This window comes from Eriocheir sinensis, chromosome 57 (assembly GCF_024679095.1).
Source record: "Eriocheir sinensis breed Jianghai 21 chromosome 57, ASM2467909v1, whole genome shotgun sequence".
Taxonomy (NCBI): Eukaryota; Metazoa; Arthropoda; class Malacostraca; order Decapoda; family Varunidae; genus Eriocheir; species Eriocheir sinensis.
Genome location: NC_066565.1, coordinates 9807181 through 9831498, shown reverse-complemented (window position 1 = coordinate 9831498; position 24318 = coordinate 9807181). Strand labels below are relative to the sequence as shown.

General features: G+C 42.6%; 2 protein-coding genes and 1 long non-coding RNA gene across 32 annotated transcripts in view; 2 read left to right on the top strand and 1 right to left on the bottom strand.

Moving 5' to 3' along the window:
• LOC126984856 (gastrula zinc finger protein XlCGF46.1-like) overlaps window positions 1-16796 on the top strand; it is a 91757-nt gene extending 74961 nt beyond the window's left edge. For 8 of the 16 annotated variants that reach the window (XM_050839090.1, XM_050839087.1, XM_050839088.1 and 5 more), the window contains 4 exons: window positions 2396-2591; window positions 4593-4674; window positions 10788-10932; window positions 16528-16796. The gene's annotated coding sequence lies outside the window, so the exon portion shown is untranslated. Of the gene's footprint in view, window positions 1-291; window positions 411-2395; window positions 2592-4592; window positions 4675-10787; window positions 10933-16527 lie in introns of those variants that run through there. The other 8 variants (XM_050839092.1, XM_050839083.1, XM_050839080.1 and 5 more) reach the window with 3 other exon arrangements.
• The window catches only part of LOC126984853 (uncharacterized), a 129588-nt gene that overhangs the window by 27562 nt on the left and 77708 nt on the right, over window positions 1-24318 (bottom strand). The gene's annotated exons all lie outside the window — the stretch shown is intronic.
• LOC126984862 (uncharacterized) lies at window positions 18630-24043 on the top strand. Of its 15 annotated transcripts, none has more exons than XR_007738076.1 (6): window positions 18631-19079; window positions 19231-19791; window positions 21008-21977; window positions 22028-22079; window positions 22161-22264; window positions 22367-24043. It is a non-coding gene; the product is annotated as an uncharacterized LOC126984862 (long non-coding RNA). The 15 variants fall into 15 exon arrangements; XR_007738072.1 differs by having other exon boundaries at window positions 21008-22079; window positions 22367-22418; window positions 22471-24043; XR_007738067.1 differs by having other exon boundaries at window positions 18630-19079; window positions 21008-22079.

Here is a 24318-nt window from a genome sequence, read left to right as displayed (position 1 = left end):
ATCAAGTGCTAGTATTTTTCCAATGCTCTCATACCCTTCAAAGTTATTATACTCCGCAATGTCTCTATCAAAACGATGATTTTTGGTTTGACTTCCTGTAACGCTATCACATGAGGGGGTGTCTGTAACTCTTCAACTTTTGCTCCCAGCTCCACTATCTTATCATTAGTTATTACATCGACATTACAAAGTAACACATGAAAGTCTTTTTACTTGACCCAGATGTACATATTTTATTTTGGATTATGCTTGTGGTTCCTCTATCTCCTTCCTCCACCTTTTTACCTTCAGTATATGCCGGTTCCAGGGACTTCCTCTTCATCATCGTTCATCATTTCATCGACGCCTGCTCCTAGGAGCTCCCACCAGGGATGGCCACGGCAGAAGAGCTTCCAACTTTCTCTATCCAGACACTCCTCCTTGCTTGCTCAAAGTTTCTCAAAGATCTTTCCCCCTCTCCCTAATGTACTCTTGCACCCTATCCCTCCATTTCACTGGAGGTATTCCTCTAACATTCCTCCCTCTATCTCACTCACATACACCCTTCTGGTCATCTTACTCTCCTCCATTCGCTCCATGTGGCCAAACCACTTTAAGGTCTGTCGCTTAACTTCTTCAACCACTCCACACTTCTTCCCTTCACACCTGTGACACATTCCAAAATGCTCGTACACACTTTCATTACTCATTCCATCCATTCTACTCACACCACAAGCACTCCTCAAATAACTCATTTCCACTGCCTGCACTCTAGACCTCTGACTTTCATTCCAGGCCCATGTTTCACTTGCATATGTGAGGGTTGGTACTATTATTGTATTTCTCAAATCCCCCTTTACTTCCATGCTCACACTTCTGCCATTCATGATTCATCCCAAAGACCCTACCACCCTTCTTCCTTGCAATGCCCTTTCTCTTATCTCTCCCTCCATACCACCATGCTTACGCATAACTGATCCAAGGTACGTAAACTCATTGACCTCCTCCATTTCTTCACCATTCAGAATTATTTTGCATTCTTTTTCACATTCAATTCCCACTCTATATGGGCATACAAAATCTACAACCTCACTTCTACTTCGCTCACAAACCGTCACTTTACTTCTGTTGACATTTACTTTCAGCTTTCTCCTATTACAGACACTATCAAAAACACTGACCAAAACTACATAGTAGTTTCCCGAATCTTTCTCCTCGACGTTTTTCTTTCCGGCATTTGCTCTGAGTTCCTTCTCTCTTTCCTTTCCTCAATGGTCATATCATGAGACACACCAACCTTCCTAAATATTTCACCTTTGGCATCTCATAATCCTTTCTTTCAAGGATCCTCTCAGAGTCACCACTATGAGCCTTGGTAGGCTACTCTGTTCTGTTTCTCCCTTGTATCTTCCAATTCGTCTTATCTCCTCAATATCACTGTCCAAACATGTCAAGCCCATCTCACTGCATAATTCTATGAAAATTAGCTTGTCATGCTCAATTTTTTCAGACCTAATTGCCAAGTTCATGCCCTCTTTCACCTTCTCTGGGATACCATACAAGACAATGTTGTTTTTCCTGTCTAATCTATTTTGTACTTGATTGGTAGTTTTATCCAACAGTTCTTTACCATTATGAGCATTGAGGAGCCCAAAAGCAGTAGCTCCTTCAGTACTAGACCCACTGCAAACCTTTGATGCCTCTGTCTTCAAGACATCCCTGTAGGATTTTGCCAAATCTTCCTTCACCTCTGCACTCACTTTGTTCCTCGTGTCGACTGTTATATCAACTGTTTTGCTTTCCACTGCTTCATTAATCACACTCTTGACTTCCTCCCCAACTTTCTGCTTGACTTCATCAATCCTAGATTTGAACTCACTGTTCACTTGAGACCTGATATCATCTCTAATTTCCTCCTTCAGATTCTTGACATCACTCTTGATCTCCTCTAAGGCCTCAGTGGTTTTAGTTTCCAGGGCATCCATACGTCTTTCTACTTTATCCTGTCTCTTGGATGTGTTGGTTACTTGTTTGAACAATTTCCCCGCAACAATATCGCATTTGGTACAATACCAGTGAATCTTACTTACTTGATTGCTGCTCAGGAAATTATACACTGCCTCAGTGACCTCCTCACACTTTATGTGGTGCCACATTTCACATAGTTCACAGCCTAGAGCCTTGTCTTCCTCACCAACCTTAACCTTACAGACTGGGCATGTGTCTGTTTGTTTATCTCTTGTCGCTATCGTCTGCCCCTGTCAGCTGATCATCCCCGCCCCAGCCGCAAGGCTTGTTTTGCCAGATCCAACAGTATCCTTGGTTTTTGTGCCCGCCTGCTTACTAGACGGATTATTCTTCGAACGATTCATTCTTCTGGCAATATTACTATTGGAGAATTCCTTCACTTTTACAGAGCTCTCACGGGCACGTCCACCCTCGACCACGACCATGGACCCTAGGCCCTAGGAGGAAAAGACAACAAGGAAAGAACGAGGACAACAACAACACACTCAGCTTCCACAAAGGTTGGGGCCGCCTCACCTGCAGGGCTGGACAGCAGCATGAGTGGCCAGGACAAGCAGGAGCAGACTGCTGCAGGGGGCAGGAGGGTCAGTGGTCACCAGATGAAGCAACTGGCTGCTGGCAACTCCAGAAACAATGGAGAGATGAAGTTTATGTGTATGGAATGTGGAAAGAATTCACCACAAGGCAAGGCCTCAGATATCACACCTTACACACACTGGTGTGAAGAACTATGAATGTAAGGAATGTGGGAAAAATTCATCCAGAAGAGTACCCTTGATAGACACACCTTACACACACTGGTGTGAAGAACTATGAATGTAAGGAATGTGGGAAAAATTCATCCAGAAGAGTACCCTTGATAGACACACCCGTACACACACTGGTGTGAAGAACTATGAATGTAAGGAATGTGGGAAAAAATTCATCCTGAAGAGTCACCTTGATACACACACCCTTACACACACTGGTGTGAAGAACTATGAATGTAAGGAATGTGGGAAAAAATTCATCCAGAAGAGTACCTTGATAGACACACTTACACACACTGGTGTGAAGAACTATGAATGTAAGGAATGTGGGAAAAAATCATCCAGAAGAGTACCCTTGATACACACACCGTACACACACTGGTGTGAAGAACTATGAATGTAAGGAATGTGGAAAAAATTCATCCTGAAGAGTCACCTTGATACACACACCTTACACACACTGGTGTGAAGAACTATGAATGTAAGGAATGTGGAAAAATTCATCCTGAAGGGTAACCTTGATAGACACACCCTTACACACACTGGTGTGAAGAACTATGAATGTAAGGAATGTGGGAAAAAATTCATCCTGAAGAGTCACCTTGATAGACACACCCTTACACACACTGGTGTGAAGAACTATGAATGTAAGGAATGTGGGAAACTATTCACCCTGAAGGGTAACCTTGATACACACACCCTTACACACACTGGTGTGAAGAACTATGAATGTAAGGAATGTGGGAAACTATTCACCCTGAAGGGTAACCTTGATACACACACCCTTACACACACTGGTGTGAAGAACTATGAATGTAAGGAATGTGGGAAAAAATTCTTCCGGAAGAGTCACCTTGATACACACACCCTTACACACACTGGTGTAAAAAGTCATGAGTGTGAAGAGTGTGGGAAGAGGTTCAGTGTGAAGCAGGCACTCAATCGACATGTCTTCAGGCACTATGGCCTTAGAGAGTTCAAATGTGATGTTTGTGGAAAGCTCTTTAAGACAAGGGATGACATTGCCAAGCACATGAAGATCCACTTCTGAAGTGTGTCTGCCTACAGTAGTTATAGTGACCAAGGTAGGGAAGGGGATGGGAGGGAGAGGAAGGGGAGGAAGAGGAAGGGAAGGCTGCAGTAGGGAAGGGAAGGCTAGCCCAAGAACGGGAAGGGAAGGAAAGGGAAGGCAGAGCAAGGGAAGGAAATCCCAAGGAAGGAAAAGGGAGAGTAATCTGGTGTGGCTGGGTGTGGTGTGGTGTGGTGGGGCTGGGTATGGTGTTGTGTGTGGTGCGGCTGGGTATGGTGTGGTGTGTGGTGGGGCTGGGTGTGGTATGGTATGGTGTGGTGTGTGGTGAGGCTGGGTGTGGTGTGTGGTGCGGCTGGGTGTGGTGTGGTGTGGTGGGGCTGGGTATGGTGTGGTGTGGTGTGTGGTGCGGCTGGGTTTGGTGTGGTGTGGTGTGTGGTGCGGCTGGGTATGGTGTGGTGTGGTGTGGTGTGTGGTGCGGCTGGGTGTGGTGTGGTGTGGTGGGGCTGGGTATGGTGTGGTGTGGTGTGGTGTGTGGTGCGGCTGGGTTTGGTGTGGTGTGGTGTGTGGTGCGGCTGGGTGTGGTGTGGTGTGGTGTGGTGTGGTGTGGCTGGGTGTGGTGTGGTGTGGTGTGTGGTGCAGCTGGGTATGGTGTGGTGTGGTGTGTGGTGCAGCTGGGTATGGTGTGGTGTGGTGTGTGGTGTGGCTGGGTATGGTGTGGTGTGGTGTGTGGTGCAGCTGGGTGTGGTGTGGTGTGGCAGGATTTGACTCGGCGACTTTTTTTACCTCGCTGTTGGTGGTGTTTGCAGAAGGACAAGCAGGACCCGGACGGTGACATCATTATGAGGCTTGAGTACGGTCTCCTGAACTCCTCGTCCCTGGAGCTGATTGGTGAGTTGGCGACCCTGTTTTTTCTTTGTTCGCATGTCTCTCTGTCTCTATCTCTGGTTGTGGCTTTTAATTGATGGGTCTGTCTATGTCTGTGTCTCTGGTTGTTTTATTTGCTTCTCATTTTCTCTCTCTGTCTGGGTCTCTCTGTGTCTTTGTCTGTCTCTGTTTTTCTCTCATTTTCTCTCCCTGTGTGTCTCTGTCTCTCTGGATGTTTTATTTGCTTCTCATTTTCTCTGTCTGTCTGTCTGTCTGTCTCTCTCTGGATTTCTGTAGCTTTTTGTGATGGTTGTTTATTTCTGTTTTTATTTTCTCTGTGTCTGTCTATGTCTTTGTCTGTCTCTGTTTGTGTCTCTGTGTCTGTCTTTGTCTGTCTCTGTCTCTCTCTGGATTTCTGTAGCTTTTAGTGCTAATGGTTGTTTTATCTACTTCTCATTTTCTCTGTGTCTGTCTCTTTGGTAGTATTGCTTTCCTTCTCTTTCTCTACTTATCCCTGTTTCATTTTCCTCCGTTCTCATTTTTTGTTCTCTTTCTGTTCTTATGTCTTATTTTTTCACCGTTTTCCTTTCATCCTTTTCCTTTTTCATTTCTCTCTTCCTCTCCTTGTCTTAGTTTTCCCTTTTCATTTCTTCTTCTTCCTTTTGCTGTCTCATTTTCTCTGTGTGTCTGGCTCTCTGGATTTCTGTAGCTTTTATTTATTTATTTATTTTTACAACAAAGGAGACGGCTCAAGGGCAACAAAAAGTGCATAGAAAAAAAAGGCCCGCTACTCACCGCTGCCATAATAGACGAAAGTAAAGAGTGGCCAAGAGAGAGGTCAATTTGTGGTGGAGAGGTGTCTTGATTTTGGGAAAAGATGTCTTCATAGTTTGTCTATTTTTGATCTGTTGCTCTGTCTGGAAAGCTGGATTTTCTTATAGCCTTCTCAAACTAATGCTTCCTCTACATAGTTTGTCTATTTTTGATCTGTTGTGTGTCTGGAAAGCTGGATTGTGATAACAAGGGAGTCAAGTAAAAAAAAAGTATTTTTTTTCCCTGGGCCAGAGCCAATAAGCGCTTTTTCATGTATTTCAATACCTCGAGTTTAGCGCCATACCTTCGGAACGAAGCAAGCGGGAAATTTGAGAGGGTACTGTATTCTTTTTTCAAAATTAGCTTCCTCTTCTCCTTATTTTCACATATTCATTTCTTTCTTTTTTATATATGTCTCTGTTATTCTTATTTGGTCTTTTCTTTAAATTCCTCCATGCCTTACTTCTGTTTTGTTTTTCTGTTTCACACCTCCTCCCAAACCATGTTTTCTCTCCTTTAGCTTTTACTGTATAGTATGGAACATCTATCTCTACTCCTTTGTTGTAGATATTCATAAAAAGGTCATATTTCTTTTGAATGTTAGTACTCCTCTTCATATCACTCTAGTCTACCCCAGGGAAGAAAGTCTTGAGTCCAACGTAATCTGCCTTTGCGTAGTTTTTCCTTTTTTCCTTATATGCCTCATCTCGGTGTTCACATCCTTCCAAAGTTTTCATCTCTAATAGCTCATGGTCGCTCTTTCTCAAGGGGCACTCATGACTGACTTCTTCATCTAGCTCAACATTTTTTGTGAAAATTAGGTCTAGTCTTGATGGTTGGTCATCCCCTCTCAGCCTTGTTTTTCCTTTGACCCACTGCGTCAACAGGTTATCTGTTGCCAGCTTCAATAGTTTACTTCCCCAGGTATTTTCTTCACCCTCCTTTGCATAGTCTTCCCAATTCACCTCTTTGCAATTGAAATCTCCCGCTAATATTATTCATTAATTCATTCATGTCATCGACGCCTGCTCCTAGGAGCTCCCACCAGGGTATGGCCACGGAAGAAGAGCTTCCAACTTTCTCTATCCAGACACTCCCTCCTTGCCTGCTCAAAGTTTCTCAAAGATCTTTCCCCCCTCTCCCTAACGTACTCTTGCACCCTATCTCTCCATTTCACTGGAGGTCGTCCTCTATCATTCCCTCCCTCTATCTCACTCACATACACCCTTCTGGTCATCTTACTCTCCTCCATTCACTCCATGTGGCCAAACCACTTTAAGGTCTGTCGCTTCACTTCTTCCACCACTCCACACTTCTTCCCTTCACCCCTGTGACACATTCCAAAATGCTCGTACACACTTTCATTACTCATTCCATCCATTCTACTCACACCACAAGCACTCCTCAAATAACTCATTTCCACTGCCTGCACTCTAGACCTCTGACTTTCATTCCAGGCCCACGTTTCACTTGCATATGTGAGGGTTGGTACTATTATTGTATTTCTCAAATCCCTCTTTACCTCCATGCTCACACTTCTGCCATTCATGATTCGTCCCAAAGACCCTACCACCCTTCTTCCTTGCAATGCCCTTTCTCTTATCTCTCCCTCCATACCACCATGCTTACACATAACTGATCCAAGGTACTTAAACTCATTGACCTCCTCCATTTCTTCACCATTTAAAATTATTTTGCATTCTTATTCACATTCAATTCCCACTCTATATGGGCATAAAAAATCTACAACCTCACTTCTGCTTCACTCACAAACCATCACTTTACTTTTGTTGACGTTCACTTTCAGCTTTCTCCTATTACAGACACTATCAAAAACACTGACCAAATTTTGTAGGTCACTTTCATTTTCTGCAATGAGCACCGTGTCATCAGCAAACAGTATCGAATTCAGTACCCACTTCCTTCCCCCATCGAACAGTCATACTCCAAATTCTCCAACTTTGCCCTTAATTTCTCTAATAACACCGTCCATATAAATATTGAATAACCATGGTGACATGACGCACCCTTGTCTTAAGCCCACTTTTATCTCAAAATGTTCACTTGTTTCTCCAGTAATTTTGACACATGCAGATGCATCCTCATAGAAAGACTTTATTGCACTAAGCAGTTTTCCTCCCACACCATAAATCTTTAAAACAATGCAATCCAATCGACTCTGTCATAAGCTTTTTCCAAATCCATGAAGGCAGCGTATAGTTTCTTTCCTTTTGCTATTATTTTTTCTACTACCATCCTGAAGGCAAATATCTGATCCACACATCCCCTTCCCTTCCTGAAGCCTCCTTGCTCTTCACTGATTTTCTCTTCTGTAAGTCTTTGCACCCTCTCTATTATGACTTTTCCATATACCTTTCTGGGTATACTCAGGAGACTTACACCTCTATAGCTCCCACATTCCCCTCTCCTGCCCTTCCCCTTGTAAACTGGGACTATGATGGCTTTCATCCAGTCTGCTGGCACCCCCCCCCCTCCCCCCTCCCATGCTACTTCAAATATCTTGACCATCTATTTCACAACTTCATCTCCTCCACACTTCAACATTTCTGCTGTGATTCCATCAATTCCTGCTGCCTTTTCGTTTTTTAATCTTTTTATTGCCTGATTTACTTCTTCATATGTTATACTTCTTTCTTTATATACTCCTCCTCTACCTCTACTCAAAACTGCTGCTGTTACAGCTGCTGGACGTCCATCCTCAAAATTCATTAAGTTTTTGAAATATTCTCTCCATCTCTCTTTCTCAGCTTCCCCGTCTTTCAGCATCTTTCCATTCTCATCCATAACTTCATTTATTATTATAATAAATATATAAATATTAGCTTTCTACTATTCTTTATTTGGTCTGTCAGTGCCCGTACTGTTTCTTCCAGCATAGTGTTGTATCTTACTTCATTCCAACTTTTGGCTTTAGGGGGACATAGGCTGTTATTATGTTATTCTTCTCTCCACCCTGTACCACTACCTGCACAGCCATCACCTCCGCACTTACCATTTCCATGTCTCACTTCAGTCGCTTTCAAGTTTTGTTTTGTCATTGTCATCACTCCTCCTCCCTTTCCTTCTTTCCTATCTTTTCTCCCAATGTTGTACTTGCTCTTTCCCTCCAGCACAAGTTCCAGTTATTTTGCAAGGTTTGTTTCAACTCTACATATCATATCTGGATCACTCTCCCTTCAATAATCATTAGTTTTTTATTTTATACAAGACCATCTATGTTTGTGTATGCAATCCTTAACCCATTTTATCCCAATGTCCTCATTTGAGGACACCTGATAACATAATTTTCCCATGTTATGAAAACATATATAAGTTACAGCACAGAATAATGATTCCTTCCTGACGTACATAAAGAAAAGCTTAAGGTTTAATGACATCTTTATCTGACTGTAGTTTGACTCTGAAACTGGTGAACATTTCTGCCTCAAAATGCACTGCATTGACTAGGCTGTGCTGACTTTCTCATTCCTGAGATGAACTATTATTTTGCTGTGTTTTATTCTCAAGAAGATGCAATATTATTCTCATAATACCCCAATAAATTATCTTAAGTAGAAAAATAATTATTGATATTACAAAATGTCTGTCCTCAAAGAGGACACTGGGACGATATCGTGGCAGCGCGTGTCACAACACGTTCAGGATGGTGCATGCTGTAGAGCGGACTGAATCCCAGTTCCTACGCAGACCACCGCAGGATGCTTGTCTAATCAGCCGCAGATGTTGGTAATAAGGCACATGATATGATATATAAAAAAATATGTGTGCGTGTGTGTGTGTGTAATTCACCTCTTGGTCTGCTGCGGGTCTCTCTCGAGACAGCCAGCCGTTCCCCTACGGAAGAGCACAGAGCTCGTAGTACCGATCTTTGGGTAGGACTGAGACCACTCACACACAACACACCGCGACAACGAGGTCACAACTCCTTGCCTGACGTCGCGTACCTACTCACTGCTAGGTGAACAGGGGCTACACGTGAAAGAAGACAAATCCAACTTACCTTCACCCGGCCGGGGAATTGAACCCTGATCCTTCTGGTTGTGAGCCAGACGCTCTACCCCTGAGCTACCGGGCCGTGTATGTGTGTGTGTGTGTGTGTGTGTGTGTGTGTGTGTGTGTGTGTGTGTGTGTGTGTTCACTCTTTTATATCGTATACTTGTTGACTTAGGTATTGCTCACTTGAGTGCTGCATTGAGCTGCTGTATTGCAGATGGTGAAAGCTACCTATTCTGCACTGACAATAGATGAAGCACATGCCTTGTTGTGTGAAAAGGGCGCCGAGGGAGAGTTTGAAAAGGGCGATGTGATTATTGGACCACCAGATGCAGATGAACTGACTGACGAAGAGGATGTCAGTGGTGATGTAATTGGTGAAATATCTGTTCAAGATGTACCAGGTACACTAGAGGTTCATGTGGACAAAGATGTCACTGAGGAATGTGCTGTATAGAAAGATAAACCCACCAGAAAAAAAAGGAAATTCTGTGATCATTTCAGCAATTTGGTATATTTGAAGAAAGCATTTCTGTAGGTGAAAATTCATAAATTCCTGCATGAAGGAAAGGATCAGCTTGATTTGATAACCTTCAGAAGAGAGATTTGTGTTCCACACTTGAAGCTGGGTGATGCAAATGGAAGACTGGGAAGGAAAAGCTGTGCCCTAGCCCGTCCACAACAATGGTTGATGCTCGCTATGATGGAAAGGCCCATGTCATTGCAAAGGGAGAAGGAAAGACGGTGCCAAGGAAGGCGTTGCAGCACTGCACAAGTATTTTTGTTTTGTATTGGATTTTACTATTGATATACACATGGCAGAACTGTTACTATAACAGGTACATTTTTACTTTTAGTTTTCATTATAATAGTAAACTGCGTGTTGTCAAAAAGAATAATAGAGTATTTTTCATGCTCCATATATATGAAAAAGAATATTACATAGTAATAGTTTTCTTTCCTTATTTTCCCAGTTGATATGATATTGTCCCAGTGTCCTCTTTTGAGGACAGCTGATTTCAAGCTTATTAAAGGAAAATAAAAGCTAAGACCATTATGTTGCATCTTTCTTTAACCAGATGAATGTAATTTAATGAAAACTACCAAAAAATACTAAAAGAAAAGACCCTTGAGATTTAATAGGTTAAACCTTTCTTCCCTTCTCCCTTTTTTCCCCCTCGTGTGTGTGTGTGTGTGTGTGTGTGTGTGTGTGTGTGTGTGTGTGTGTGTGTGTGTGTGTGTGTGTGTTACCCACATTACTAACAGGCAGATGAATGGTGGCTGTCTGCTAACTGATCTTCTCTTGGCAGGTTTTGTTCCCAGCTGTCCCTTGAAGGTCTCAGGCAGCAGCCATCCCTCATGATGATGCAGCTCCCCTCAGCCTACCGGGCGGCCGCTGGTGCTGGGAACACACCCACGCCTCCCCCAACCCAGCTGCAAGGGGAACTTGCTGAGGTGAGTGTGTGTGTGTGTGTTGACCGATTTATTTCTTTATTATTATTTTCTAGTCTATGGTACCGGTAGGCATAGCTGGGCATGATAACAGAAAACCTTATTCCCGATAACTGATAATGAAAAACGTCAACGGCGATAACCGATATTCGTTAACTAGAGACACAAATATAGGTGATAACCGATACCCGATATAAATCCACAATTCCCGTACTAGCTAGCGATAAGTCCGATAGGCGAAAACGATACTATATTGATATTTCAGATAGAACAACATTGATGAATTCAAATTTTCATTATCTGTATTTTAGGAAACTTACAAAACCTTAAAACCACACGTTGACACGTACATATGGACAGTAATACTAGAAATGCCTGAACCGGTGTTGTGTTATTTGGCGTCTCCACCGTCAAAAATTGTTTACAAACACTGGTCTCTCGTGAACGGTGCATGCTCAGACCAGCAAGCGTAGACCTGTATAGTCTCACAAAGCTTGTAAACTGCAATTAAGAGTTGCTGGAAGGCTGAATCAGACATATAGTACCACTACCACCATCCTCGCTGTTTCTAGAACGACACTCTGTACGAGTTGTATTTATATGTACAGAGTGTACGTCATTCTAGAAACAGTGAGGATGGTGGTACTGTATGTTTGATTCAGCTTTCCAGCAACTCTTAATGTGTTAAAAAAGCATTGTGAGACTGTACAGGTCTACAATTAATGGTCTGAGCATGCGCAGTTCACGAGAGACCAGTGTTTGTAAACAAAAGCGCCAGCTTTTGACGATGGGACACCAAATAACACAACACCACCAGCTTTTGATGATGGGACACCAAATAACACAACACCGGGTGCCTTAAGTATCATGGCATGGTCACAAACGAATATGGAATATCAAATTTGAGGCAGTGAATAATCATTTTGGGGGCAAAGTTAAATGATTTTTCTCTGATATATTGATTTTTGAGTAGCATAAAAAAATAACCTAGTGTTTTAATTTTCATGATCTAAGTATGAAATCTCATCACCGAAAAGATTTCATACCCCGAAGTTTTTTCATACAACACCGGGCCACGCATGCGCAGTAGGGAGACGTTTTTTTTCTGAGAGGCGTAAAAAAAAAAGTAGCGATTATCGCTAGTTTGGTTACAAAAGTAACGAAGATATCGATATATATTTAAATAAGTAGCGGATGGTCGATAATCCGATTTTGTTATCAGCAATAAAGTATCGCGATAACTTATCACGATAACGCCCAGCTATGCCGGTAGGCTTTCGTGATGGGTCCTGATGGTCGGTCCCAGCCCATCACGGTGCAGGCAATTGTTTATAGTGGCGCTGTCTTGCTTGCTGTGCCCCGGAGCTCACCTGTGATCCCATTCAGAGCGAGACTCCAGAGTCTGGATTGGCAGGAGGTCTTGAGGGCAGCATGGGGGTAGTCCGTGGCCACTCGGCGCTAACTGAAATATCCCATCTTGTGGTGGTGGGTGGGGCGCGAACCTGGGACCTCCTGAATGCGGCGCTGGTATGCTAACCGCTCAGCCACTGCCCCTCCATGTCATGATTCTCCTTGTTATGTTCCTCATAGAGTTTCCTTAAAGCCTTATAATATGTGCTGGATTTCCTTGTGTCAAAGATATATATTTTTTCCCTCAAAATAGGAATAGAAAAAAATGGCAGTGCATATTGAGATAGGTAACTGTATGTGTTTGTGTGTGTGTATATATGTGTGTGTGTGTGTGTATGTGTATATATATGTGTGTGTGTGTGTGTGAGTGTGTGTGTGTCCCCGTGCTTTACGATGGCTGAATTTATGATCAAATTCCTATCTGCTACAGCAAACCCATGCTTTTAGGAGACAGCGACATAATGAATTTTGGCTTTAACCCTTTCAGGTCGCATATAGGTTTTTGGGTCATACCTTTGAGACGCATTTTTGGCCGAAAAATCGGGTCTTGCAAATATGGAAAAAATCATTATTCTCATGCATAATAGAGTGTTACGCATCTACTGTAAAAAATTAAGGTCTCTACTCACCCTGGAAAGTGGTGCAATAACGAGGGGAAGTTGGTTTCCTGGTGGTACGTTGTGCGTTGTTGAGTATTGCCATCTTAGCGGGTGATTATTTTCCGCCGCAAGTTGTGCAGGTGTTCTCACTAAATTACACAGAATTTTTTGCCTGATTTGAACTGCAATTGCTCAGAGCTGCTCACGAATGTACTAGGGTAATTATTTATCACACTTTTGTATACATTATATTCACACAAATAATATAAAATATGTTTTCAGAGTGTTTTCTTGATGTACACACTATTATTATCAAATTCAACATAAAATACTGGCTTCCTTCGCAATAGAACACAACAAAATGGTTTCTTTTTTTTTTTTTTTGAGAACAAGAAATAAAATGAATGTAGTTTTCACTAAATGTATCAAAACCAACATAAATACTTGCTTTCTTTTCAATAAAACAGAACAAAAAGAACTGCTCATCACTGCTGAATTTCAGTGTAGTACCTTTAGCACAGGTAAAAAGAATTAGTCTCTTGCCTGTCTACCAACTAATAGACAGAGAGGGAGTGGTAATCCCTCATGCATCCACCTACACACAACGGTACGTCACATTCTGCACACTTCCACTTTGTACGCACTCTTGCTTTGCGACGACGCTTTGTGTTAGTGCATACGAAGCACTGAAGGATACCTTTCTTTCCTGTGGCAGTCGGAGGTATCGCGATCAAGTAATGCCTGGACATATACTCCCTACACTCCAGACGATCTGGTCTGTGTCCAAGATCAGAAGCTGGGCGTCCATGATAGGCTGATGTAGATGTCCCATATTTTTCTAGCATTTGGTACACCAGTTCATGCACGAAATCTTTCAGGGGCATCCTTTCACCAGTTTTCATCAGGTAGAAGTTGTAGGCATTCAGCACTGAGATGTCAGTCAAGTGAAAGAAGAGTTTTTTATACCACTTCACAGATTTCCTTAGACATTCCACATTTCCTATTTGCATGTCAGCTTTATCTATCAGTCTCATGTTCAATGTGTAATCTTTCACAACATCAGGCTTGATGACAGGGTCTTTGGTCTTAGGGTCAATTTTTCCTGTATCTTGTAGCTCACCCTTATGGAATGTAGTCAGAAGGTGAACATCACGCTTGTCCTTCCACTTTATGGCTAACATGTCTTCTGTTTTTTGACGAGCACATGTACCTCGGGCAATGTCGAGAAATTTTGGCATGCCCTTCCTGTTTGGGCCCACTGTGCCACAAGAACCAGTCCCATTGTCATGAAGAAACTTGCAAAGGATGGGACTGGTGTACCACCTGTCAGTGTAAAGCAGGTGGTTCTTGTTCAGATAATTATCCAGGAGCGTCCTCACTACTGCACCTGACATTCCCAGGGGGTCGTTTGGGGATATATTGTCTGTGGTTGCTCCTGTGTAGACAAGAATTTTCATCACAACACCTGTCTCACAATCACACACCACAAATAATTTTATCCCAAAACGGTGAGCCTTACTTTTTATGTACTGTCTAAATGAAAGCCTGCCTCTAAAAAGTACCAGGCTCTCATCAATCACAAGTTTCTGAAAGGGAGTAAAATATTTGGTGAAGTTCACATTCATCATTGTGAAGAGTTCTCGAATTTTGCAAAGTGAATCACTCTTGTCCTGTGAGGTGTTGTCAGCAAAATGAATGAATTGCAGTAAGAGCTGATACCTATCCCGTGACATATATCTTGGAAAGACAGGAAGGAAGGTCATGCTGTCTTTCTTCCAATAGTCACGAATAGCATGCTTTTTCACAAGGGGCATCAGCAGCGTGAGAGCCAGAAATACATGCATTTCTTGGGAAGTTGTGTCTTTCCACCTCCTAGCTCTTGAGAAGGGTGACAAGTTTGTGAAACCACCACAATATACAAAATACTTATTAGTTTCACAAACAATCAGATCTATGACAGCATCGTCCACAAACAGCTTGAAAAAATCTAGGATAGTGGAGTCATCTGTGATGCCACTAGCGTCAGAAATTCCGCTTGATGCATTATCAAAATCATACACATTTGGAATAAAATCATCACCATCTGTCCATGTAAATGCAGGCTGTTGTCGCGTGCGGCGGAGGGCAGGCAGGAGGCGTCGTCTAGCACGCTGCGCATCACGTGTGGGAGGAGGAGGAGGACGAGGAGGAGGCAGTGGTGGTGGGCTGGGAGGCTGATACGAAGCATCAGATGACTCGGTGTCTGCCTCAGAATATGAGTTTTCACTTTCAGTGCTGGACACATCAGGTGCTATCTCATCAATATTTTCCTCCTCATCTGAGTATTCATCTCCAGATGCTGTAATCATGGCAATAGCATCTGGTGTGCTAACAATTGTGGGTTTTTACGCCGCACTGCGGGCGAGTAGCGGCTGGGGAGGTAGGGGGCCACGAGAGGTGGAGGGTCGAGAATCACACATCTTTCATGACAGACACGGACTGAGGGTCCCATACAATCCTCCTCCTTTGTTTCAGTGCGGTTACCTTGTAATGTTTTATGTAAACAATAGCGAGAGGAAGTCATGAGCTAGGATACACATGCCCATATATGGTAATATACGAAATACGCATTATACTACCAATAAATGAATTATATCTGGCATATCTGCTCTCTAACAACAAGATTTTATCATTACTTATGTTATTTCAGTAAATAAATGCACAAATAGCCGCTAGCGACGTCTGGAAATAATAATAATTGTGAAAAAATGGGCATTTGATAACTTACGGTGTGATTGCCATTGTGACTATATTTTCCTAACCACACAACTAGTGACGCGTCCCATGAGCCGAGCGAGGATGGGAGAGTGTCAGCTGACCACAAGCAGCAGCTTTCTCTCTCTCTTATATAATGTGTACACCTAACACTTGGCAGAGTGCAGTTTATGGTATCTGTTAAGAACAATAGTGTGCCTTTTACTTTATTTTTTTCCCGATAACTTCCCTCACTAGTAAGAGTTGCTACATCAACATGCATTGCTTTATTTTAGGTTTTACTGTTTATCTGATAGGGTTTGATGTGTTTAACAAGAGTGAGAATGTGATGGGCTCAGTGTCTGCAGAGCCGCAGGCAGCCGTCCTCCCATACTTCTAGATGAAATTTTACTTGGAAACTTTATATCCATTCCAAGACAACTGAAAGTTAGGAAAAGACTTGTGAAAACAGTTTAGAAAACTGGTTTGCAGAGCACATTAATTACATTAATCTTAACCAACTTTAGCACACAAAAAAATAAAATAGCAATCTTGGAGGGTAGGATGATGGGGGCAGTTCCCCCCTAATGTCAGGTAGTCATACATATGTAAATGATTTCAATATTTGTGTGTGTGTGTGTGTGTGTGTTTTCACTTAGTAATATTATTTATATCCACAGCACATTATGAATTTGGCCAGACAGAAGACCAGGTAAAGATCATACAGGATGGAATACTATAGACATCAACATCAGACGTGTAGAGGCTGAGAATGCTGGACAGGCCTTTGTCCTGCAGTGGACTAGTAATGGCGGTGAGTGGGTGACACAAGGTTTGAACACCATCTTTATTGCAGAGTGCAACGATGGCAGCCTATAGACACCTTCACAGAGCGACTCACTGGGAGAGAGGAGAGAGGTGGCCGCCAGGAGGCAGACCTGTACATTGAAGACCCGTGGGGATCCCTTTGTACTCCGGAGAGGCGTTCATGCATCACAGCCCCAGAAATGAACACAGCTTTTATTGTAGAATATAATTAAAATCTTACATTGTATAGAATTCAGGAAATCAAAATAACTAAGATATTACTTATATATTTTTTCATTAAAATTTACACAGCCTTTTCATGTGCCCATTTCTTGAAACCAACACTGATTATGTAAACATTAACTTATATCAATGGAAATATTATAAATAACACTAAATGCTAACACAAATTATGTTAATAATAACCTGAACACCAGTTTGATGGAAAAGCAGAGGTTAGCATCCCTGACTACAAATCTGCAGGCCTTGGTCCAAATCCCGGCCCAGGCAGTCAGCATGCAACCCACCCAGCTGTTCATCCTTTCTTTCAGGATGGTCGGTAAATGGGTACCTGGGGAGACTTGGGACAGGTAAACAGTGGGTAACACTGATGTTGCATGGGACCTGTGTTGGGTTAATTAATGGGTTCTCTTCTAGTTGTATAAAAACAAATATATTATTCTTTCTGATGCACATCTTAAGTAATACCGTAAATTGTCTCTTTATCAATTTTGTTCTTGACCACTGCATGCCTCCCTGGTGAAGTGTTGAGAGTGAATTTAAGCCATGACTATCCAGGCTTGGGACTGGATTCCAGTGAACAGTTTGGGCACAGCTGTTCATCACCTCTTTCAGGTGGGTCAATAAATAGGTACCCGGGAAGGTAAACTGGTAACCAAGGTGCTGCACTTGCCGTGTGTACCCAGGGTAATGAGTTCTCTCATCACAGGCTCAAAAGCTAATGAGAGGTGAGCAATGATGCGAGTGGTCAGCGTGTGGGCATGGTAAGCCCGTGGTTCGAGTCCCACAAAAACACGCTGATTTTTCAAGCCATCGCCGAGTGGCAGAAGATTACCCACATGCTGCCCAGATCCGCAGTCAACCCTAACTTCAGCGAGTTCGTTCAAGTGGAGCACTGGGGGGCAGCATGGGCCAAGCAGTCATACATCATGGCAGCCACTATAAATAGAATTCGCCTGTGCCACTATTGGGATGAGACTGTCCAAGATGCTTCTCAAAAGAGCCCTCCAGAACTACAGGCAGCACCTAAAAAAATTAAAAAAAAAAAAATAATAAAAAAAAATAAATTCTCATCCCTTACAATACTTTATCATTCACAACTCTCCCTGAAGCACCTGTTATCTGTCTGTTTTTCTCTGCTTTTGCTCTCGTGATGGAGGGTGCCATGTGAAGCTCTCCAGAGATAACAGTGGTGACAGCATCATGTTCTTCAGTGATGTTGGGCAGTGATGGAGGGTGCCATGTGAAGCTCTCCAGAGATAACAGTGGTGACAGCATCATGTTCTTCAGTGATGTTGGGCAGTGATGGAGGGTGCCATGTGAAGCTCTCCACAGATAACAGTGGTGACAGCACCATGTTCTTCAGTGATGGCAGGCAGTGATGGAGGGTGCCATGTGAAGCTCTCCACAGATAACAGTGGTGACAGCACCATGTTCTTCAGTGATGGCAGGCAGTGATGGAGGGTGCCATGTGAAGCTCTCCACAGATAACAGTGGTGACAGCATCATGTTCTTCAGTGATGGAGGGCAGTGTTGGAGGGTGCCATCAGAATCTCTCCACAGATAACAGTGGTGACAGCACCATGTTCTTCAGTGATGGCAGGCAGTGATGGAGGGTGCCATGTGAAGCTCTCCACAGATAACAGTGGTGACAGCACCATGTTCTTCAGTGATGGCAGGCAGTGATGGAGGGTGCCATGAAGCTCTCCACAGATAACAGTGGTGACAGCACCATGTTCTTCAGTGATGGCAGGCAGTGATGGAGGGTGCCATGTGAAGCTCTCCAGAGATAACAGTGGTGACAGCATCATGTTCTTCAGTGATGGCAGGCAGTGATGGAGGGTGCCATGTGAAGCTCTCCAGAGATAACAGTGGTGACAGCATCATGTTCTTCAGTGATGGAGGGTGCCATGTGAAGCTCTCCACAGATAACAGTGGTGACAGCACCATGTTCTTCAGTGATGGCGGGCAGTGATGGAGGGTGCCATGTGAAGCTCTCCACAGATAACAGTGGTGACAGCACCATGTTCTTCAGTGATGGCGGGCAGTGATGGAGGGTGCCATGTGAAGCTCTCCACAGATAACAGTGGTGACAGCACCATGTTCTTCAGTGATGTTGGGCAGTGATGGAGGGTGCCATGTGAAGCTCTCCACAGATAACAGTGGTGACAGCATCATGTTCTTCAGTGATGTTGGGCAGTGATGGAGGGTGCCATGTGAAGCTCTCCACAGATAACAGTGGTGACAGCACCATGTTCTTCAGTGATGGCAGGCAGTGATGGAGGGTGCCATGTGAAGCTCTCCACAGATAACAGTGGTGACAGCACCATGTTCTTCAGTGATGTTGGGCAGTGATGGAGGGTGCCATGTGAAGCTCTCCACAGATAACAGTGGTGACAGCATCATGTTCTTCAGTGATGGCAGGCAGTGATGGAGGGTGCCATGTGAAGCTCTCCACAGATAACAGTGGTGACAGCACCATGTTCTTCAGTGATGTTGGGCAGTGATGGAGGTGCCATGTGAAGCTCTCCACAGATAACAGTGGTGACAGCACCATGTTCTTCAGTGATGTTGGGCAGTGATGGAGGGTGCCATGTGAAGCTCTCCACAGATAACAGTGGTGACAGCATCATGTTCTTCAGTGATGTTGGGCAGTGATGGAGGGTGCCATGTGAAGCTCTCCAGAGATAACAGTGGTGACAGCACCATGTTCTTCAGTGATGTTGGGCAGTGATGGAGGGTGCCATGTGAAGCTCTCCACAGATAACAGTGGTGACAGCACCATGTTCTTCAGTGATGTTGGGCAGTGATGGAGGGTGCCATGTGAAGCTCTCCACAGATAACAGTGGTGACAGCACCATGTTCTTCAGTGATGGCAGGCAGTGATGGAGGGTGCCATGTGAAGCTCTCCAGAGATAACAGTGGTGACAGCATCATGTTCTTCAGTGATGGCAGGCAGTGATGGAGGGTGCCATGTGAAGCTCTCCAGAGATAACAGTGGTGACAGCACCATGTTCTTCAGTGATGGCGGGCAGTGATGGAGGGTGCCATGTGAAGCTCTCCACAGATAACAGTGGTGACAGCACCATGTTCTTCAGTGATGTTGGCAGTGATGGATGGTGCCATGTGAAGCTCTCCACAGATAACAGTGGTGACAGCACCATGTTCTTCAGTGATGTTGGGCAGTGATGGAGGGTGCCATGTGAAGCTCTCCACAGATAACAGTGGTGACAGCACCATGTTCTTCAGTGATGTTGGGCAGTGATGGAGGGTGCCATGTGAAGCTCTCCACAGATAACAGTGGTGACAGCATCATGTTCTTCAGTGATGTTGGGCAGTGATGGAGGGTGCCATGTGAAGCTCTCCAGAGATAACAGTGGTGACAGCATCATGTTCTTCAGTGATGGCAGGCAGTGATGGAGGGTGCCATGTGAAGCTCTCCAGAGATAACAGTGGTGACAGCATCATGTTCTTCAGTGATGTTGGGCAGTGATGGAGGGTGCCATGTGAAGCTCTCCACAGATAACAGTGGTGACAGCACCATGTTCTTCAGTGATGTTGGGCAGTGATGGAGGGTGCCATGTGAAGCTCTCCACAGATAACAGTGGTGACAGCACCATGTTCTTCAGTGATGTTGGGCAGTGATGGAGGGTGCCATGTGAAGCTCTCCACAGATAACAGTGGTGACAGCACCATGTTCTTCAGTGATGTTGGGCAGTGATGGAGGGTGCCATGTGAAGCTCTCCACAGATAACAGTGGTGACAGCATCATGTTCTTCTTTGATTGACGGCAGTGATGGAGGGTGCCATGTGAAGCTCTCCAGAGATAACAGTGGTGACAGCATCATGTTCTTCAGTGATGGCGGGCAGTGATGGAGGGTGCCATGTGAAGCTCTCCAGAGATAACAGTGGTGACAGCATCATGTTCTTCAGTGATGGCGGGCAGTGATGGAGGGTGCCATGTGAAGCTCTCCACAGATAACAGTGGTGACAGCACCATGTTCTTCAGTGATGGCAGGCAGTGATGGAGGGTGCCATGTGAAGCTCTCCAGAGATAACAGTGGTGACAGCACCATGTTCTTCAGTGATGTTGGGCAGTGATGGAGGGTGCCATGTGAAGCTCTCCAGAGATAACAGTGGTGACAGCACCATGTTCTTCAGTGATGTTGGGCAGTGATGGAGGGTGCCATGTGAAGCTCTCCACAGATAACAGTGGTGACAGCACCATGTTCTTCAGTGATGGCGGGCAGTGATGGAGGGTGCCATGTGAAGCTCTCCAGAGATAACAGTGGTGACAGCACCATGTTCTTCAGTGATGGCGGGGGCCCTCACCAGTCTTCTTCATTAAGCTTCTGTCTTCCTGCTTCAGGCTGCAATCAAACAGTTGTTTAGTACCACATTAATATGTTTGGGGCAGATTGAATTATAGCTAACATAGTATACTGTTTGATTGAATATTTGAAAGAATCAAACCTAAACTAACATACTGTTTGATTGAATATTTGAAAGAATCAAACCTAAACTAACATACTGTTTGATTGAATATTTGAAAGAATCAAACCTAAACTAACATACTGTTTGATTGAATATTTGAAAGAATCAAACCTAAACTAACATACTGTTTGATTGAATATTTGAAAGAATCAAACCTAAACTAACATACTGTTTGATTGAATATTTGAAAGAATCAAACCTAAACTAACATACTGTTTGATTGAATATTTGAAAGAATCAAACCTAAACTAACCAGGTTACCCCATTCCCAAGCTTGCAGGGTAGGCACTGAAAAAGGTAGATTGAAAAACAGAACTGTATTACTAACCTAAATGAATGTATTATTCTAGTGTTTGTGTTAGAGATAGGTTTACTGTTCAACAGGATGAGGTTGGGTTGTTAAGTTTGAAAATGGCTCTTAATGAAGCAGTAATAGGTTACTATTTTGTCTGTGATTGTTAAATTATTAGCATGTGTAAAAGCTACAACTGCTATATGCTACATAGTAATATTCTATGTATCTATATATCTTTCCCTTTGCCCTAATTAAAGGTTAAATTCAATATCAATGAAAAATTTCTGCTCTTATAAATTGTCAAGATGAGTTGTAGCCTATTCCTAACTGATCAGAATTAGTTTGCATCCTGAGAACACGTGATTGATGTAGTATTTGTTTCAATAGGCTAGAAATTTATCATTTAAATCAACACAAGGTTATGTTAGCCAGTCATTCATTACATATGTTTTTCTTTAGTTTGAGACAAGGTTATGTTAGCCAGTCATTCATTACATGTTTTTCTTTAGTTTGAGACAAGGTTATGTTAGCCAGTCATTCATTACATATGTTTTTCTTTAGTTTGAGACAAGGTTATGTTAGCCAGTCATTCATTACATATGTTTTTCTTTAGTTTCATTCATTACACATGTTTTTCTTTAGTTTGAGACAAGGTTATGTTAGCCAGTCATTCATTACATGTGTTTTTCTTTAGTTTGAGACAAGGTTATGTTAGCCAGTCATTCATTACACATGTTTTTCTTTAGTTTGACACAAGGTTATGTTAGCCAGTCATTCATTACATTTGTTATTCTTTAGTTTGACACAAGGTTATGTTAGCAGTCATTCATTACATATGTTTTCTTTAGTTTGAGACAAGGTTATGTTAGCCAGTCATTCATTACATGTGTTTTTCTTTAGTTTGAGACAAGGTTATGTTAGCCAGTCATTCATTACATATGTTTTTCTTTAGTTTGAGACAAGGTTATGTTAGCCAGTCATTCATTACATTCATTTGACTAGCTTCCATAACCTTCTCTCGATGGACAGAAGTGACAAAACAAATGACTAACATAACCTGGTCTCAGTGTTACAAAGGGCAGAGCAAGTTAATAGTGACAGAAATAAGCATTACAAAAGATTTAGCAACCGAAGGGACAGGAGTACGCATTGCTACAGATGACACAGTAACCCAAGTGTGATAGGGATTGTAATGTTACGGAAGATATGGTGACGTAAGTGACGAGGACCGAGCGTTACAGACAGCGTAGTGACTTAAGCATGACAGGGATTGTAGAAAGATTGTGGAATGATTGTATAAAAAAAGATACAGTAACTCAGCAGTGACATAGATACGTAATGTTACTGAGGACATGGTAACTTACGTGTGATGAGGATCGTAATGTTGCAGATGAACTAACAATAATTTAAGTGTCAGAATTCATCATGTTACAAATGGCATATTAATTTTAGTGGCATGGATCAGAATGTTACAAAATATATACGTATATTAAGTGGCACGGATCGTAATGTTACAAGATACATGGTACCCACACCGATATGTATACGTAATGTTAAATGACATAGTAACTTAAATTAAATGGATATATTACGCTAAAAAAGCTTAGTAACCAAAGTGACATGTATACGTAATGTTACAAATGGCATAGTAACAAATGAAATGGATACGTAATGTTAACAAGACTTAGTAACCGCAGTGAATGAATGCGTAATGTTAACAAAACTTAGTAACCAAAGTGAATGAATGCGTAATGTTAACAAGACTTAGTAACCAAAGTGAATGAATGCGTAATGTTAACAAGACTTAGTAACCAAAGTGAATGAATGCGTAATGTTAACAAGACTTAGTAACCAAAGTGACATATACGTAATGTTAGGGATGACACAGTAACTTAAATATAATGGTTAGTAATGTTAACAAGACTTAGTAACCAAAGTGACATATACGTAATGTTAGGGATGACACAGTAACTTAAATATAATGGTTAGTAATGTTAACAAGACTTAGTAACCAAAGTGACATATACGTAATGTTAGGGATGACACAGTAACTTCAGTATAACATGGATCGTAATGTTACATCTACATAAAGACGAGAAATGAGCATAACAGTGAGTGCCGTGTTGCCGTAATCTTGCCTCAACGTACAGAGATCAAATTAACACACGACATACAAATTGCAGTTACTTATACAAGCACTTCGTAGGTAAGGTTGACAAGTTATATTCCATTAGTTTAAATGACGTAATCTCTCCTTGACATACAGAGATCAAATGAACATACGACATACGACTGAATTGAAGTTACTTATACAAACATCTCAAAGGTAAGGTTGGCATAACTTATATTTTGCTAGTTTAAATGATGTAATCTTCCCTTTACATACAGATCAAAGTAACATACGACATATGAAATGAATTGATGTTACTTATACAAACATACCAGTGAAATGAGGTTACTTATACAAACATACCAGTGAATTGAGGTTACTTATACAAACATACCAGTGAAATGAGGTTACTTATACAAACATACCAGTGAATTGAGGTTACTTATACAAACATCTCGCAGGTTAAATGAGGTTACTTATATAGCGTTACTTTAAGAGATGTAATCTTGCCTATACGTACAGAGATCGAAGTAACATCTCGAGAGTAGGGTTCAAGTAACTTATATTTCGTTAGTTTAAGGTTACATATACTTACAATAAAGTCGTAAAGAGGGAAAGAATAAAGGTGTGTGGAAAAGGTCATCTTATTGCCTACAAACACCAAGAGAGACAAATATTGGGGCGAGGGAGGGAGGGCAGGG